The 13134-nt window shown below is 35.9% G+C and overlaps 1 protein-coding gene and 1 long non-coding RNA gene across 2 annotated transcripts in view; both read left to right on the top strand.

The window, feature by feature from the left end:
- The window catches only part of LOC141417244 (uncharacterized), a 65203-nt gene that overhangs the window by 48659 nt on the left and 3410 nt on the right, over positions 1-13134 (top strand). The window lies entirely within an intron of this gene.
- LOC141417453 (uncharacterized) overlaps positions 1-13134 on the top strand; it is a 36681-nt gene that overhangs the window by 21365 nt on the left and 2182 nt on the right. Inside the window, exons 4-5 of the long non-coding RNA XR_012442013.1 lie at positions 4728-4924; positions 11411-11555. This is a non-coding gene — a long non-coding RNA (uncharacterized lncRNA). The remainder of the gene's footprint in view (positions 1-4727; positions 4925-11410; positions 11556-13134) is intronic.

Raw genomic sequence — 13134 nt, 5'->3', positions numbered from 1 at the left:
TTTCCTGAAGTATCCCCACTCTGAGTACACTTTACTTTGGTCAGTTCTACCCTTTCCATTACTCTCCCTTACCTCTTCCCTCCCACCACCCCATTATTCAACAGCTTTCAATACATATTGTTATATTCTCTATCTGCACAGATGTGATCTATTTTGATATTGTTTACTCTATCATTCTCTCAGAAAAGGATTCTTTAAAGCTTATACTTGATAAAACAAAGCTCTCAAATTTTCAGCTTTACTCAACTGCCCCAAATTCACATCCCTCTAATGTAATATTTCACATGACTTTAGAAGATCTATTTACTTTAACATTAAAAAGTCACCTGCAATGAGTCTATTACCTTAGGCAAAGTGTAATTCCATTTCTAATCAACTGTCTTTGTATAAAAATAGCCCTTTTGGCCAAGTCCCTTACTCAGAAATTTATACCCCAATTGCCTGAACTACTCTGGCTCTTTGACCCAGTATACCTTGTAACAGTAAGAAAAGAAACAACTCATATTCTCCTACAAGAACAAATGAACAAATAAATTGTGATATGTTCATGCAATGGAATACCATTTAGCAAAGAAACTGATAATATAATCTAAAAGAACCTGCCCTTCCTCTGCCTCCCCAAAAATTAGTAAAACAAAGCATATCTCACATGATTGCATATATAGTGGGATAGTTAATTTCATGTGTGAATTTGGCTAGCTTGTAGTAGCCAGTTTGGTCAAACATCAGTCTATATATCACTATGAGCATATTTTTTGGAGGTGGTTAATATTGAAGTAGGTATACTGTGTATAGCTCGTAGCCTCCATAATGTGGGGAAATCCTCATCCCATCAGTGAATCTTCTTAAAAGACTGAAGTGCCCTGTGAAAAAAGAAGTTCTGCTCCCAGTACCTTTGGAAAAGAGCTGTAACAGCACACAGCCTCTCCTTCCCAGTCTGTGACCTGCTCTGTGGTTTTCAGACTTAACTGTGTTCAATAGTTATGTGCTGATTCCTTTAAATAAATCTCATTCATATCCATCTATCTATGTATCCATCCATTTACCTATCTACCTACATTTCTACCTGGTTAGCTATCTTTCTACCTACATAGATGGTTTTATAAGATGTTCAAGTATAGTATCCACCACAGACAAGATTCTCATTTGATAGGCCTCGTAATTGGGGGATGGGCTTTTTTTAATTGAAACAAAGTAGAATTGAATTTTTATTCCAGAAACTTATTATTAGTATGATTTTTTTAAACCAATGTCTGTGAACATTCTTCTCCACAAAACAGAGATTATAACAAGGTTGTTTAATGACTAGATCACATAATGTATGTATGAATGTGACCAATATGATAAAAAGTATGAGCTTATTCTATTAGATAATCTGAGATATTATTTAACGAGTGAAAAAATTTTAAAAAGATTTCAGACAGACCCAAAGACCCACTTTAACATAAAGCCAGTATTCCTAGAGAACAAACTTATCACTATATCCTTCAAAAAAGAAATACTTTTTCCCCTATTAAATTTGCATAATTGGAAAAGACTGAAACTATCCAGTATAGCCAATGGCAAGGGGAAGATTGCATCACTCTCATATTTGGCTGTGAAGCTGTGAATTGCTATGAATTTCTCATAAAATAAGACTATATTTATATCCCAAATCAATATTATGTAAGGGTATAGACAGAAGGAAGAATGTGTATTGCCATAACTATTTCTAATTGCAAAAAAACCCAGAAAATAACTAGGATGTCTATTCTTAGTAGGAAGTAGTAGTAGATGGAGGTAATCACACAAATTCTGTAATTTTCTGTGACTATTCATAAAAATGAATCTAATTATGCTATATTATGGGGCAGGATGAATGTTTGATTTTTAAACACACACATGTACAAAAGATACACATTTTTATATGGTTGAATAATCACAGAAATGTGTAAAAATACTTAAAGCATAACAGTAGTTAGGGCATAACAAGGAGAGTTGAGAAAATTAACTTTTCACTTACATATTTTTATTATTAAACTTTAAAAAATTATCATGCATTACTGTGATGAAATGAAACAAATCCAATTAACAAAGTGAATTCAAAGATCCCATCAGGTATCCAAGAACTTTAGCTGAAGAATAGATCACTAATTATGTACATAGATGTTGATCATAATTCATGTTAATTATTGGTCTTAAACCTTTAATTGGTACCAAGACCCCTTCAAGTGGATCTACCTACCTTTGCTGTGCACCTGAGCCTGGAGGTAAATTTTATTTTAAATTTCTCTTAAGTCTTTTTCTCAACTAGCACAAGAATAACTAACAACAAGAGGAAAAATGTGTTTATATATTTTTGCTAACATGCTTCTGACTACATATTTTGATCATTTCTGTCAATAATCACTGAGAAAATATACATCTACCTTTTAAAAAAGTAAAATAAAATATAGAAATAACAACTACATTTCAATCCCAAGATGTTACTTAAAAGCTTTGCTTATTCCTATTTATTTTAAGGTAATAAGAGAGAGTTTCAATTCTCTCATTTATGCCTAAAAGTATAAGCTGGGTGTTACTTACTTTTGACAGAGTTTCTATAATTGACCTTAAATAACTAGGTATCTTCAAATGTTACTAAAAACAATATTAAATGGGTATATACATACAAATAATTCTACTGATCCATCTCAAAGAGACAACTACTTTGGGTTACTTTCAAAAAAGTACAAATTAATTCATGTTGACTAATTTGCATTTTCTCAACTAGTTTTCATTTTGTTTTTGAGATCAGCATTTGGCAAAATAAGATCCCCATCTAAGCATTTCTACCTGCTTTTATAGCTCTTTGTTTTGAAACCTACTACTTAGACCAGTAACTCGGATATGAAGATATTTACTTCAACTTCATCTGTGGTTGTATCTGGAGAAGAATGTCCCATTGTCATGACTTCTGTGATTATTGATAAGTGCTCTTTTTTTCAGACTTCTTGCCCAAAGCAGGTATAGGGATCTTGTGACTTCACATCTGTCACCTACTCTCAGAAACTGCTATGATTAGTCATTTAAAGCTACAGTGATTTTGTATATAAACTATTCCCCCCTGAGATCTGGAATGTATGCAAATCTGAGCTTGTTAAAGAAACCAAACTTCTATGACCTGGGCTCAGAATAAAGATTCTTCTCATAGGACCCCAACTAGGTGTGAAATTCACCAAACTATCCAGGGTCTTCTACAGGGAGAAGCAACCCTTCATTAAATTTCAGGCCAATTTAACTTCTACTCACTGAAATTAATATTTTAAGCTTCTCTATGTTTCTTGAATTGCAATTTTTCTCATCTACTTTCTTCCTTCCTTCCAAGAAGTAACTGTATTCCTAATTTAGAAAGAATACAAACCATCTGTATTAGTTTACTAGGGTTTTCAACACACAGTACCACAGAGTAGGTGATTTTAAAAACTAGCTATTTTTTCACTGTTCTGAAGTCTTCAAATTTGAGGTGTGATCAGGGTTGGTTTCTTTGGAGATCTTTCTCCTTGGCTTGTCAGTGGGCATCTTCTTCCTGTATCTTTTCATGGCTGGAAGATGGTCTTCTCATGGTCTTCCAATACTCAAAAACATTTTGAGTGTCTGTGTCCTAATCTTTTCTCATAAGCACATAAGTCATAGTACATTAGACCCCATCCAGATGACCTCTTTGCCTTAATTACTTCCTTAAAATCCCTATCTCCAGATACAATTGCCTTCTGTGGTTTGGGGGGGATAGGATGTCAATATTCAAGTTTTATGGAAAGGAAGACCATAATTTTGCCCCTAAAAGCAACAGAATAGAACTCTTTGACTTCCTCCCTGCAAACCTAAATGTCCACCAAGTTCTTTTCTCTTTGTTCAATTAGTTTAAGATCAATCCTTCCTAAATTCTCAATCCTCTCTCTTCTCAGAAATTTTTCACTAGTATTTATTTCCTTGACCCATTGACTTTTAATCATTTTCTGTCCATGAATCAGTTCCACTAAAAAGTAATATTTCTCAAGTAATTTTTTTATTTGGTAGTATTGGGGTTTGAACTCAGAGTATTGCACTTGTTAGGCAGGTACTCTACCACTTGAGCCATGCCCAGCACTCTGCTTTAATTATTTTGGGGATAGGGTCTTGCTTTTATGCCCAGGCCTTCCTTGGATGGTGATCCTCCTACTTATGCTTCCCACATAGCTGAGATGACAGGCAAGTGCCATCACACCCAGTTATTGTAGAGGTATCCAGAACTGTTTGCCAGGCCTGAACTGTGATCCTCCCAATTTCTACCTCCAGAGTAACTGGGATTACAGGCCTCAACCACCTTGCTCAGCCTTTCTCACATAATTTCCATTGCAAAACAGATAAAAATAAAACAAAACAACACTTTTAACTTATTGCCACTTATCACCTCATCTGGACACATGCCATATAACATCAGAAATGTTCCCCCAAACATAAATACATAGTTCAATTCAATACCTTATCACAAAGTGGACATTCCAGAACCCACCACCCAGATGAAGAGCTAGAATACTGCCAGTTCAACAAAGTCCCTCTTCCAACTGTGCCCTGTCCCAATAATTGCTACCTCCCTCTGTTCAAAGGAGACCACTGTCCTAACATAGAAAACTGTAGCTTAGATTTTCCTGTTTGTATAACTTTTATTACTATTATTATTCCTCAACATTATACATTAGACAATCATTCATTTTCATGTCTTGCAGTTCTTCATGAATAAATGTGATGAATAAATTCAACGAGTTTTTACACAAATAAGCAGTCGTGTAATCACCATCCTGCACAATATAGACAACATTTCCAGTGCTACAAGAAGCCTTCTGATGTCTCTTCCTCCTCACCTGAACACCTACACAGCCATTGATCTGCTATTACTTTGATGTTGCCTTTTCTAGAAGTTTATGTAAGTGGAATCATATACAGCACATAGTCTTTTGTTTCTGTCTTACCTCAACTGCATGACAGCTTTGAAATTTGCCCATAATGTTGCATATGTTGGAGTTTGATCTTTTTTTATGCAAAATTGAATTTCATTGCAAGAATGTACTATTCCACTTATCAGTTGCTGGATATTATTATTTAATGTAATTGTAACTTGCATTTGCCTAGTTACTGATGGGGTCTTCTACGTGCCTGTTCAATATTCTTACCCATTGAATAGACTTTCTTACTCATTTGTTTTGCTCAGTTTCTGCTGTTCTCTATTCCTTTCCTCTCTTTTACTCTATTTGCATTAAATTTGCTGTTCTCTTTCTATAGTTCTGCTCTAAATATTTGAGGGCATTATGTATCGGAAAATGTGTAAGTTATAAATAGCTACCTCTGTGTTGGTCAGTATGTAACATACTTCCTTAGGATGTATCTTCTTCAATGATTATATTTAAAAACATTTATAAATGCATAGTTTTATGTGACTGAAATTGAGCAGAATGTAATACTAAGTTTAATTATGATCACTCATGTTTGGACATTCTGTCTTCAATTAACAATATTTGAATAGAACAGCATATGTACTTTTCCAGGAAAATTGTTTTTTCCTTCTTTTTAGCAAAATCACTAAAGACATTTCTATGATGAAAATTTTACATTATTTCTTATTGACAAGTTTTAACTTTTCTTGAAATATGCTTATATTGTTTGAAATTAATTTGATTTGGAGAAATTTTTCCCTACTGAGGCTATAGCAACTGGAATTATCACTTTTCAATTCATTTCTTCTTCTTAAATTTCTATTTTTAATATTGTGCTGGGGGCACAATATTAATGTGTGACATTTCTTATAACACATCATACTCGCTTTTTCAATTTAACCAAGAATTTTACATATCATGTTCAAACTCTGCAGTAAAGTTGTATTCGACAGTTTATAACCTTAAAAAACTACAACAGGATATTTTTCATAATGTAAGTCAGAGCATACATTGCAATTTTCCCTGTCTCTTTAACACTCTGTGGATCCAAATACTGATAAAAAATATTAGTATCTCCTTTCTTACATCATACACAAAAATTGACTCAAAATTCAGCATAAACCTCAGTCTAAGAACTAAAACAATAAAACACTTAAAAGATTGGAGTAAACTGTAACATTAGATTAGGTAAAGCATTCATAATTATGGCATCAAAAACAAAAAGTGCCATGAATAATAGATAAATTGAAGTCCATAAAAAAAATGTCCTAAAGGACACTGTCAAGAAACTGTAACAACCACCACAGAATGGGAGAAAATATTTGCAAATCATATGTTTGCCAAGAACTCTTATATAGTATATAAAAGCATATATGAAAGTCAAGGGTATGTTGCATGTACCTAGACTCCCAGCCATATGGGAGTCAGAGATAGGAGAGTTGTGACTCAATCCCGTCCACACAAAAAGTAATGAGACCCTATCTCAACAAACACAACTGTATTTCCAGCTACTTGGGAAGAAGTAAGAGGATTATGTTCTAGGCTGGCCTGGGCAAAAGTGTGAGACCCATCTTAAAATACACTAAAACAAAAAGGGTTACAGTGCTCAAGTGGTAGAAAACTTGTGAGGCGAAGGCCTTGAGTTCAAGTCTCAATACTTTAAAAAAAAAAAAGAATCCCTTTATTAATAACAAAAATACAGCTGGAGGTGCAGCTTAAGAGGTAGAGCACCTGCCTAGAAAGTGCAAGGCCCTCAGCACAAACCCCAGTACCTCACACCAAAAAGTACAAAACACCCAGTTTTTTACATGGGCAAAGGATCTGTATAAGCATTTCTCAAAAGAAAACATACAATCAAAAATTATCACAGATCCATTAGGAAAATGTAAATCAAATCTTCAGTGAGATACCACATTACACCTAGTAATATGGTAACAATCTGAAATGCTGAAAATAATTGCTTGCAAACATAAGGAGACATTGGAACCCTCAAAATACTGCCAGGAGGAAATAGTTCAGGCACTTTGAAAGCAGGTGGATAGCTCCTCAGAAGCTTAGGCATACAATTGGCAGATGACTCCGCAAATCTGCTTATGGGTATCTAGCTAAGCACATGTCCACACAAAAATTCTACATGATGTTCATCGTAGCAATATTCATAACAGCCAAAAAATGGAAAAAACTCATGTGTCTATCAACTTATGAAATGATAAAGCGTGGTATATCTATGAAAGGAATATTATTTAGTAACGAAAAATGAAGTGTTAATCCATGTTACCCCACAGATAAACCTTGAAACACATCATGCTAAGTTAAAGAATCAGTGTCAAGCTTTATGCGTGTCTCACCTACAGTGTGTGGAGGGGAGAAACTCCCTTGGGGCCTATGCTTCAAGGATTGTTGTGTTCCTCTTAGCCTAGTAAATTTGTTGAAAACTTTGCTCAGTATTTCAATCCCTTGCCACTCCCCCCAACCCCAAACAGCAGGTGTCCATATGGTGTTTTCCTCTTCTTCAATCTGTTCCTCTTTTATTTATTAGAGTTATCAGATTTTTATACTTTTATTTAGCTTTTCTGAAAGCTAAATAAAAATCCTCCTGTGGGAGGATTTGCCTAAGGTGCTCTGACGGTTACTACTGAAGGCTTTCCCTCTGTCATAATGTTTGCCAAAATATTTTTTAAATAAATAATTACAGCATTTTTATCATGTCATTTCCCATCTTTGATGACTTTTCTTGACCTTAGTTTACTTTAAGAGTCTCCAGCTGTTTGGTTCCCTACTGCCAAGGCAGGTATCACAGACACTCCTCCTCTCCTGCTGCCCTCAGATGACCATGTTCTTTCTCTAGGTTCTCCAATGTGACACCGCTTCTCTCACCTCATGACTTTCACCTAGAACATCTCTTCAACTTTCTCTCTAACCATTTGTCCTATCCTAGGCCCCCAGACCTCTCATTAATACATGCCCAAGTGGAAATTAGGACATAAGCCAGAAATTGAATTTTCTGAATTTACAAAGCTCAGACTGGTCTCAGAAGATACCAGATGTTCCATGACTCCTATGACCTAGAACACCTGTTCATCACTTCCCAGAATGGAAAGCATCTCCGCAGTCTGGGAGTTGGGCTGTTGGTATCCAATCAGAGCATCAAGAATATGCAATGAACACATATCAGCTTTTGAGCATGGAACATGCATCCCCTTCTTGGAGTGCTACAGATCTGATTTCCTTTGGAAAAACCACCACTCTCCCATTTAAATGTTATTAACAAACTGTTGCTTAAGTGCCATCACTATTCAAGGTATGGGGAATCATTCAGTCTCCACCTAAGAGATGCAAAGAGCACATGAAAGAGGTAGTGAATGGAGTAGTGACTCAAACAACAGCCTTTGTAAATGACCTTATGGTCATTTAGGTAGCTGGGCTACATTCCATCATTGTGAAACCTTGAGGTCACTTCAAGACCAATACTGGGCTTTGCATCCAAGTATTGAAGTGGAAATGACAACAACCTTTATCGTTCCTCATTACTAGAAGTTCTTCTGAAGGTGCCTTATCTGTTATTGCCACCTAGTTCTTGTCTTTTGAAAATTGGTTTTTATTGCTGCAACTAAATTAAGTTGCAAAACAGGAATATTATTTAATTTCTGCTGGCTACATCAAAGAGAATCACTTTTATGATGGTATGACTTTAAAACTCCATCTATACTTATTAACTTGTCTTTCTGGAAACAGTAAAATAATAAGCCTTCAAGTTTAGAACTTTGAGCAAACCAAATATTATAGTCCTTGCTAGAAGTTAATGAAGTTGATTGTTTGTATTATACTTCCTTTTGCTCTTACAATAACAATTGTTATTGCTTTTCTACTTATGTCACGTAAAACTATTTTTTAAATTAGCAGAATTTACATAAAAAAATTAAACTTGAACAGCTGTAGGTTGGTATGGGAAAAATCCCAAAATGTATTGTGAGAATGAAATTTGGGAAACATGGCTAGGGTGAAGGAACCTGGGCTGTGGCCAGTTCAGTGGTGAGTGTAACTCATCCTTCATCACTTCCCATAGTCAGATTGCTCTTCTTTTCCAATTTCCTTTCCAAAAAAAAATCTCAAATTTTTTTATTCAAACTTGTTCCCTGGTTCTTAAATTCTTTCTTGATCATCATCATTGGTGTTCTCAGATTGAATATCAAAGGCTCATGTTGTGAAGTAGCAGATTCTGCTGTGGAATGATTAAAACAGCAGGCACTCAACAGTCATCAGAAAGCCAGGCCTTCTATAGAAGTTTATTTATGGTGTCTAAATTAGTGAGAAGAGAAATGACTTCAAAATGTTTTTGTATGACCAAGGTCATGCTAGATGGATCCCATCATCCAGAAAGAGCTCAGCTATGTCCCATCATTGTGAATCCTCAAGGTCATTTGAAGACCAACACTATGCTTTGAATCCACGGAAGCTATTGAAATGGAAGTGACTGAAAGCTTTATCATTCCTGGTTATGAAAAGGTCTTCTGAAGGTGCCTGTGCTTTACACCTCTCGTACGTCATTTCTCTACATGGCTACTACTCACCATTTCTTTCTGTGTTTTCCTTGGCTGTTGTCTTCCTACAGTCTTTCTGTTTTTCATTTGTGGTGAAGAAATCAATAATTAGACTATGATGTGAATCCAAATAATGCTGCCTTTTCTATTGAGAGGATTAAATCAACACTCTGTTTTCATTTATAGTCATCATCTTTAGTTGCCTTTCAGCAGTGAAATTGCATGAGAAGATTCAATATTGATAATGCTACTAACCTTTCAAAGTTGGACTTTTCATGTGGGGTATTCTTGGCACTGAACCCATCCTGATGTGGATTCTCTTTAATCATGTTGGCTTCAGCTGACACAGGAAGGCAGCAATCAGCCTGTGATAAGTTTGCCACGGGACTACATATGATTGCAGAAGCAACCATATGAACTTGCTGAGGAAAGAGAAATTCACAGCAGGCAGTGTGCAGTGAGCTGGCTCTCATGCACTCACAGGGTTCCAGGAAACTGAGGCAGAAGCACCAACATGAGGAAGGTGCCAAAGAGAGACATGCACTTTTCCTAAGATGACCCTTGACCCTGCTTTCCCCAGAGCAGGATGCACTGCACTGGCAACAATACAGGAAGGAAGGGAGCATGACAAGGTAACAATGGCACTGGGCCAAAAATTGAGAAGGCTGAGTTTGGGACCAGGCTTTGCCTTTGAATAGTTGTGTGCTTTTGGTGAGGCATGCAACCACCCTGAACCTCAATTTCCTTTTCTAAATACAGGACTAATAATTACTGCCATGGAAAACTCAGAACAATTGTGAACGCCAAATCTAAAAAATTCCGCTTATCAGAATTGCCTCATGGAATATAAAACTCTATATAAACATAAAATGGTCAAGTGAACCATCATGTTTAAAGGTATTAATAAAAGTAAACACCTGCCCCTGAGTCAGATAGCTATTAGCATTCAATACTTGCCAGCACTGAATATTGTCACTGTTGTTTAATTTTTTATTTCATTATGGTAAGAAAACTTAGCATGAGATCTACCCTTTTAACAAAATTTTAAGTGTACCCTACAGTACTGGGTTCCCTGGGCTCAGCACTATAGGGTAGATTTTTAGAACTTACTTGTGGTGCCTCATGAACACTTCATGCCCACTAACTAGAAACTTTCCATTCTCCTCCTCCAAGGCCATGGACCACACAATCCTACTCTCTGATCCTCTGAACATGACTATTTAGTGCTATTGAGAGGTGAATACAGTATTTGTCCTTCTGTGTGTGACTGGTTTATGGTGCTAAGCATAATGTCTTCAAGGTCCATGAATGTGGTCACTTTGCAGGATTTTGTTATGTTTTTAGACTGAAGGTTATATTCCCTTGTATGTATATACAATATTAGTCCTGGTAGATTCATCCATCCATGGATATTTAGGTTGTTCCAATCTTGGCGTGAGTGCTGCTGCAGTGAACATTGATTGGTGCTCTAATACCCCTTTGAGATTCTGATTTCAATTCTTTTTGCTAGACACCCAGAAGTAGGGTTTCTAGGTCATATGTAACAATATTTATAATTTTTTAGGTACTTGCTTACTGTATTTCATAGTAACTGAACTCTCCCACCAAAGCTAGACAACTCCCCACATTCTCTGAATATATTTTTTATTTAGATGATGAGTGCTATCCTAACAGGTGTAAAGTGATATCTCATTTTGATTTTGTGTGTGTGTGTGTACTGTGGATTCATGCTTGCTAAGCAGGCACTCTCCACTTGAACCATATCTCCAGTCCATTTCGTCCTAGTTATTTTGCAGATAGGGTGTCCCTTTTTGCCCAGGTGTGCCTGAACCATAATCTTCCTATTTTAAATGTCCTGCTGTGGCTAGGATGACAGACAGTTGCTACCACATCTAGCTCTTTTCCATTGACATGATGTTTTACTAACTGTTTGTCTAGGCTTGTCTGGAATTATAATCCTCTCACATAGCTTGGGATGACAGGCTTGTGCCACCACACCCAGCTATTGGTTGAAATGGAGATCTCACAAGGTCCCTGCCCAGGTTGACCTCAAACCACAATTTGATCCACCTCAGCCTACCAAGTAGGTGTATCACGTATATCATGTATAGCTTGATTTGCAGCTCTGATGATTAATGATGTTGATAGTGTTTTCATATACCTGATGGCCATGTGTATGTCTTTTTGGAGACACGTCTATTCAAGTTTTTACCCATTTTAAAAAATTGACTTATTAGGATATTTTGAGTACTGTTTTTTATTTTAGCAGTTGTAATAGCTATATTGTGAATGCCACCTTGGTCTTAATTGTGATTTCCCTAATGACTAATCGTGCTGACCACCTATTGATATGCTCACTGACATTCATATATTCTTTCTGGTAAAATTTCGCTATCTTCTGCCCATTTTCTAATTGGATTTTTTCTTGTTTTACTGTTGAGTTTTAGCTTTTCTGTACATTAGATATGAGTTCTCTATTAAGATGTGCATTTCAAATATTTTCTCCCTGCCTGTAGCTTGCTTTTCCATCCTTTTTAATGGTCCTTAATGGTGCCACATGTAGTGGGGAATACCTGCAAACCCAGCTACAGGCAGAGATAAGGAGGGTCACAGTTTGAGGCCAGACCCAGGCAAAAAGCATGAGACCCTATCTGAAAAATAACTTAAGCAAAAAGGACTGGGGTATGGCTCAAGTGACAGAGTACTTGCCTTGCAAGCACAAGGTCCTGAGTGCAAACTCCAATACCACCTACATATATAGAGAGATTAGACATAGATACAGATATAAACATTTTTCTTTTATGTATCTTACTTTGTGTCCCAATAAGAACTCTATGAACACTGAGGGTTTTGTCTTATGTTATCTTCTGTCAGTTTTATAATTTTGCATTTAAATCCATTTAAATTTAATTTTGTATGATGTTTGGATTATTTTTCCCCTGTGGCAGGTGAGGGACAGCTATGGATTTCCAGTTGGTGAAATACCATTTGCTGACAAGATTGTCCTTTGCACCTTTCTCAAAAATCAATTGTCTGCATTTATATGGAGCTGTTTGTGGATTCTCTGTTCTACTCCTTGCAAATACAATAATCTTGATCTCTACAGCCATTTATTAAGTCCTGAAATAAGATAGAATGGTCTTCGTCCTTCCTTGTTTTCTAAATTGACTTGATTACTCAATATCATCTTTCCATGTAAAACTTTAATGAACTGTATCACTCATTTCTTATCATTTTGCCTACAGGGAGTTTTCTTCTTTCTCTCTTTCTTTCTTTTGTATTATTTACATTTCTTTATTGCCTCCTCCCATTGTCTTGGAAGTTACATGATATTTTACTCTTCTTGTAGCACACTTGTCCTAGAGGTTATAAATGTCTTAACTTCATTTTTGCCTCTACCCTCTTCCTAGACAATCTGAAAATAAATTATTTTATTCTCCCAATTTATATGATGGTCTATTTTTATTTTATACACATAATATTAAGTGAATATACATATATATATCTTTTCATGCCTTTTTTGAATTGTTGCATTGGGGGGTGCATTGTGACATTTACAAAACTTATTGCAATATACCCATAGTTGAATTCTCCCCATCCATCATTCTCCTTTATTCTCCCCTCCCCCATACCTGGAATAGTTTTAACAGGCCTCATTTTTC

Source organism: Castor canadensis, chromosome 15 (genome assembly GCF_047511655.1).
Source record: "Castor canadensis chromosome 15, mCasCan1.hap1v2, whole genome shotgun sequence".
Taxonomy (NCBI): Eukaryota; Metazoa; Chordata; class Mammalia; order Rodentia; family Castoridae; genus Castor; species Castor canadensis.
Note: the sequence above shows the minus strand (reverse complement) of the source record. Positions and strands in the feature narration are given on the sequence as shown.